Genomic DNA, 6,000 nt, shown 5'->3' with positions numbered 1-6,000 from the left:
GGGGAATTAGCTCAAATGGTAGAGCGCTCGCTTAGCATGCGAGAGGTAGCGGGATCGACGCCCGCATTCTCCATTACCTTCTATTCTGTGGAGCCAGTCAGCATCCACTACTTTTTGTTTGTTTGGAGGCTGATGTCCCACCGTCACGCCATTACAAAAAGATATTTTGTCGTGTCACCACGATACTTTCTTGCTGAGGAACATAACTATGCCTGACCTTCTGGAGGACATTTACCTTCTGTTCTCAGGCAGCTTTTGCCTTTTCATAATCATCTCCTTGAAAACTTTGAATACTCACAGTTGCTGAATCTAACTCCACGCTTTAATCCTCTGAGCCCACGGGCGTGGCCACCAATTTCTCAGGAAAATACTGCACGAGACACACAGCATGTCAGTGGGGAAAACCAGTCACTAACTTCATTGGAAATCTTCAGCACCTGGTGAATACTTCCCCACGTGGTACCTCCAGAGGGGAATTAGCTCAAATGGTAGAGCGCTCGCTTTGCATGTGAGAGGCAGCGGGATCGACGCCCGCATTCTCCATTCCCGTTTCTTCTTTGGTGTAAAATGGGTCTTGTCCCTGAAAGTCGTCGTCGCAGCATTGTAAAGTCAACGCTGTGCATCCAAATCTTCATGGCAGGAAACGCACAATGCCTTGATTCGAAGGAACTGACGTAAACCAGGATTCCTGCTGTGTGCCCATAATAAGCAGAGCAAGGGTGCCCAGTTCTTACAGGTACACCCTCTGACACAAATGTTGATCACGGAAAACACATATTTCCTCTAAGTTCCCAAAGTTTTTACCACGCACCTTGCGTAATCTCCTGCATCTCTGTGACCACTAGTAGTTTTTTACCCATAGTCAGCAACGTCGCATTGCTTGATGTCCATAGCCTCTCATTGGGATTGTCCTCACTCAACAGACACATACGCAAGTCCGACGGAAGTGGGGGCGTCCAACCACGAAGGGATTCGAACCCTCAATCTTCTGATCCGAAGTCAGACGCCTTGTCCTTTAGGCCACGTGGTCACGTGGAAAGGGACGTGTGCATTTCAATGGGGCTACGTTGGTAGTAGTGTAGAGTAAGAAGGAGCTGGACTTTGGACGTGACGCTTTCGCCGTCAAGGGATACACCTGTGAGATGATGTGGCACTGTTGGTCAACCCATGGGTTAGAAACAGTGGGAAGTTTACGTCGACTTTCATTGCATCCGCAGGCGGCACAAGGACTTGTCCCTTTACGACAGCAGTTCCTGGCCAGTACAGGGATCGAACCTGTGACCTTGGCGTTATTAGCACCACGCTCTAACCAGCTGAGCTAACTGGCCTGCTGCTGCTGAGAGTCCTCTTACAACCACGTCCCTTATACAATGACAGGGAAGCAATCGCTTTCGAGTATTTTGCGACCTGTTGGCACCTCTCTCGTAATTGTCTTTAAGAGGGGAATTAGCTCAAATGGTAGAGCGCTCGCTTAGCATGCGAGAGGTAGCGGGATCGACGCCCGCATTCTCCATTACCTTCTATTCTGTGGAGCCAGTCAGCATCCACTACTTTTTGTTTGTTTGGAGGCTGATGTCCCACCGTCACGCCATTACAAAAAGATATTTTGTCGTGTCACCACGATACTTTCTTGCTGAGGAACATAACTATGCCTGACCTTCTGGAGGACATTTACCTTCTGTTCTCAGGCAGCTTTTGCCTTTTCATAATCATCTCCTTGAAAACTTTGAATACTCACAGTTGCTGAATCTAACTCCACGCTTTAATCCTCTGAGCCCACGGGCGTGGCCACCAATTTCTCAGGAAAATACTGCACGAGACACACAGCATGTCAGTGGGGAAAACCAGTCACTAACTTCATTGGAAATCTTCAGCACCTGGTGAATACTTCCCCAGGTGGCACCTCCAGAGGGGAATTAGCTCAAATGGTAGAGCGCTCGCTTTGCATGTGAGAGGCAGCGGGATCGACGCCCGCATTCTCCATTCCCGTTTCTTCTTTGGTGTAAAATGGGTCTTGTCCCTGAAAGTCGTCGTCGCAGCATTGTAAAGTCAACGCTGTGCATCCAAATCTTCATGGCAGGAAACGCACAATGCCTTGATTCGAAGGAACTGACGTAAACCAGGATTCCTGCTGTGTGCCCTTAATAAGCAGAGCAAGGGTGCCCAGTTCTTACAGGTACACCCTCTGACACAAATGTTGATCACGGAAAACACATATTTCCTCTAAGTTCCCAAAGTTTTTACCACGCACCTTGCGTAATCTCCTGCATCTCTGTGACCACTAGTAGTTTTTTACCCATAGTCAGCAACGTCGCATCGCTTGATGTCCATAGCCTCTCATTGGGATTGTCCTCACTCAACAGACACATACGCAAGTCCGACGGAAGTGGGGGCGTCCAACCACGAAGGGATTCGAACCCTCAATCTTCTGATCCGAAGTCAGACGCCTTGTCCTTTAGGCCACGTGGTCACGTGGAAAGGGACGTGTGCATTTCAATGGGGCTACGTTGGTAGTAGTGTAGAGTAAGAAGGAGCTGGACTTTGGACGTGACGCTTTCGCCGTCATGGGATACACCTGTGAGATGATGTGGCACTGTTGGTCAACCCGTGGGTTAGAAGCAGTGGGAAGTTTACGTCGACTTTCATTGCATCCGCAGGCGGCACAAGGACTTGTCCCTTTACGACAGCAGTTCCTGGCCAGTACAGGGATCGAACCTGTGACCTTGGCGTTATTAGCACCACGCTCTAACTAGCTGAGCTAACTGGCCTGCTGCTGAGAGTCCTCTTACAACCACGTCCCTTATACAATGACAGGGAAGCAATCGCTTTCGAGTATTTTGCGACCTGTTGGCACCTCTCTCGTAGTCGTCTTTAAGAGGGGAATTAGCTCAAATGGTAGAGCGCTCGCTTAGCATGCGAGAGGTAGCGGGATCGACGCCCGCATTCTCCATTACTTTCTATTCTGTGGAGCCAGTCAGCATCCACTACTTTCTGTTTGTTTGGAGGCTGATGTCCCACCGTCACGCCATTACAAAAAGATATTTTGTCGTGTCACCACGATACTTTCTTGATGAGGAACATAACTATGTCTGACCTTCTGGAGGACATTTACCTTCTGTTCTCAGGCAGCTTTTGCCTTTTCATAATCATCTCCTTGAAAACTTTGAATACTCACAGTTGCTGAATCTAACTCCACGCTTTAATCCTCTGAGCCCACGGGCGTGGCCACCAATTTCTCAGGAAAATACTGCACGAGACACACAGCATGTCAGTGGGGAAAACCAGTCACTAACTTCATTGGAAATCTTCAGCACCTGGTGAATACTTCCCCAGGTGGCACCTCCAGAGGGGAATTAGCTCAAATGGTAGAGCGCTCGCTTTGCATGTGAGAGGCAGCGGGATCGACGCCCGCATTCTCCATTCCAGTTTCTTCTTTGGTGTAAAATGGGTCTTGTCCCTGAAAGTCGTCGTCGCAGCATTGTAAAGTCAACGCTGTGCATCCAAATCTTCATGGCAGGAAACGCACAATGCCTTGATTCGAAGGAACTGACGTAAACCAGGATTCCTCCAGAGCGTTACTCCTGCTGAGTGTGCCCATAGTAAGCAGAGCCTGCGAGAAGTAACGGGATCGATACCCGCATTCTCCATTACCTTCTTTTCTGACGATACAGTCAGCATCCACTACCTTTTGTGATGTCCCACAATCACTGCATTACAAAAGGATACTGTGTTCTGTCTAGGGATGTGCAGAGAGCCTAGTATTTGTATTTATTGAGGCAGCCAAATTATTTATATTTGTATTTATATTTGAATAAAAGCGAAAAGAGGTCTAAACATCCTGTTTTTGTTTTTGTTTTTTTCATGCTTTATATTGTAGAAAATCAAATTGTTACAATAAGTGTTCATGAATAAACTATCTTACGAAGGAGGTCCCCACACTGGGTCTCAAACTGGAGTCTCCAGATCATAGACAACTGTGCTGACTACGGTGCCAAAACTTCACTCATTGCCTCATTGCCCACAGACTTCTACCTATTTATACACCCATAACACAGGGAAAGCACAGCGTGTAACATGTAGCGAGGAACTTCAAAGGCAATTCTTCCTTTGCACTTTTCATTTATAGCTTATTCTTTATAACCTAACTTTGTGGAAAGGAGAAGCGGAACAACAGGTTATGGAGAGTCCCTTTGGAGTACTTTACATGTGTCAGTAGCTCAGCTTTATCTCTGGGGAACACACCCAACTCCGAGAGTGATGTCCAAATTAGTAAATGTACGTCATGTAGTAGGTGGATGTGACTCCCCTCGTTGAGACCTGCTGATAGACATTAATCACAACCTTTTGACTTTGCACTACAGTTGGACATTTCTCAAAGAACTTCCATACAAAGTCAAGAGGTTGTGATATGTAGCACAACAGTCTAGTTAAGCTGTAAAAGAAAACTGCATTCCTGCACATGCTCAGTGGCATCTGTCTCACACAGAACTACTCTCCTGAGAGGGACAAAGGAACATGTTACTCAGTGCAGCGATGTGGCCTGATGTGTTTTTTTAATCATTTTTGGACAACAACAAAGGTCTACGGCACAGAACAATAAGATATATCAGGTTTTGGATACACACACCATACTTGTAAGTAGATCCTTGTTGGTTTGGCTCCAAAAATGAGATTGGTTGACTGTAAGAGATATATATAAAATGACCAGCCTTATCCTTTCACATCAGTTGCGATGATACAGACATGGCAATGTCACCCAGACTATAGCAATAGCCAGCCATAGATGTAGTCACTGCAGAGCTCGTCCTCCCTCTAGAAATATGGATGAGAGGTAACACCAAGGAAATTTCCCACTGTGGCCTTTCAGAGCTCCGTACATCAGGCTTATCTCAGGCTTGAAGGCTGTACATTTACAACAGAAACTATGGGGGGTTCTAATGAAGAGATGATATCAAGTTGCATTTTGGGAAGTAACTATTGCTAGTGAACAAAAGTCAGGATGTTTTAGCCTCTGCTGTATCGATTGTAACCATTCTCTTTTAATCTGTCATGATTAGCAAAAATCTGCTGTTTCATTCAGCTGTTAAGCTTCCTTTATTGATTTTTTTCTCTATATTTCTCCTTTCAGTCTGTCTCGTCTTCTTCCTTTCTGTGATGTGAAATGTTAAATGGCTTTTTCAAGGAGTCATTTTTCCTTAACACACCTTATCTTTGTTCCTCTTTCTCTCTCTCTTCCATTTTTTCTCTTTCCCCTCTCTTCTCTTCCCTTTTGCATGAAAATGTATACGTTCTTTTAAGGTCAAGGGCCCTTTTTTATCTTTTCTTTTCTCTTTCATGTTTATGAAATATAAGTGGTATGTTAATATCAAGTTCTCTTTCTCTCCTTAATGTATGAACATGTACATGCTCTTTTAATGTTTCTTTCTCTGTTTTAATGTAACCTCTCACTATCTGTTGTCTTCTATTTTCTTCTGCTCTCTCTCCCCTTTTCCTTTCTTCTCCTATTCTTCAATCATCCTTTTTCCCCTCCTGTTTTTCTCTACCTCAGCTCTCCTCATCTCTTCTTCTCTATGACTCTCATTTATCATTTCACCCCTCCACCTCCAACCTCCTGCCCTTTCTCTTCCCCCTCCTTGTTTACCTCACCCATCTTCCTACTCTCCCCTCTTTTACTATCCTCCCCACCTTTCCTTTACATTTATCTCCTTGTGAATCCATCTGATTTTCTCCTCTTCCTCCCTCTCGCCATCCTTGCTTCCTCCGTCTGTTACTTTGCTCTCCTCCTTCCTAGGTGTATTATTTTTTTTTGTCTCCACCCTTCCCTCATCCTTCTATCAACGTTCCATGTCTGCAAAATGACAACTTACACTGCAAGGTTCAGTTAATTATTGGCCCATTGTGGCGTTTTCTCCGCCTCATCACAAATAACAAGGGCAGAGAGACAAAGAAACCCTGAGCACTGGAGAAGTTTGAATAAGGAATGTGTGTGTGTGTGAGAGT

General features: G+C 45.5%; 7 non-coding genes across 7 annotated transcripts; 3 read left to right on the top strand and 4 right to left on the bottom strand.

The window, feature by feature from the left end:
• Positions 1-73, top strand: trnaa-agc. The gene has a single exon. It is a non-coding gene; the product is annotated as a tRNA-Ala (tRNA).
• An 884-nt stretch (positions 74-957) lies between these two features.
• trnar-ucg lies at positions 958-1,030 on the bottom strand. The gene has a single exon. It is a non-coding gene; the product is annotated as a tRNA-Arg (tRNA).
• Positions 1,031-1,254: 224 nt separating this feature from the next.
• Positions 1,255-1,328, bottom strand: trnai-aau. The gene has a single exon. It is a non-coding gene; the product is annotated as a tRNA-Ile (tRNA).
• A 112-nt stretch (positions 1,329-1,440) lies between these two features.
• On the top strand, positions 1,441-1,513 carry trnaa-agc. The gene has a single exon. It is a non-coding gene; the product is annotated as a tRNA-Ala (tRNA).
• An 884-nt stretch (positions 1,514-2,397) lies between these two features.
• trnar-ucg lies at positions 2,398-2,470 on the bottom strand. The gene has a single exon. It is a non-coding gene; the product is annotated as a tRNA-Arg (tRNA).
• A 224-nt stretch (positions 2,471-2,694) lies between these two features.
• Positions 2,695-2,768, bottom strand: trnai-aau. Its single transcript has one exon. It is a non-coding gene; the product is annotated as a tRNA-Ile (tRNA).
• A 109-nt stretch (positions 2,769-2,877) lies between these two features.
• On the top strand, positions 2,878-2,950 carry trnaa-agc. Its single transcript has one exon. It is a non-coding gene; the product is annotated as a tRNA-Ala (tRNA).
• Positions 2,951-6,000: the final 3,050 nt, after the last annotated feature.

Source organism: Thunnus maccoyii, chromosome 6 (assembly GCF_910596095.1).
Source record: "Thunnus maccoyii chromosome 6, fThuMac1.1, whole genome shotgun sequence".
Classification (NCBI taxonomy): domain Eukaryota; kingdom Metazoa; phylum Chordata; class Actinopteri; order Scombriformes; family Scombridae; genus Thunnus; species Thunnus maccoyii.
This window is presented reverse-complemented; position numbering and strand designations above follow the sequence as displayed.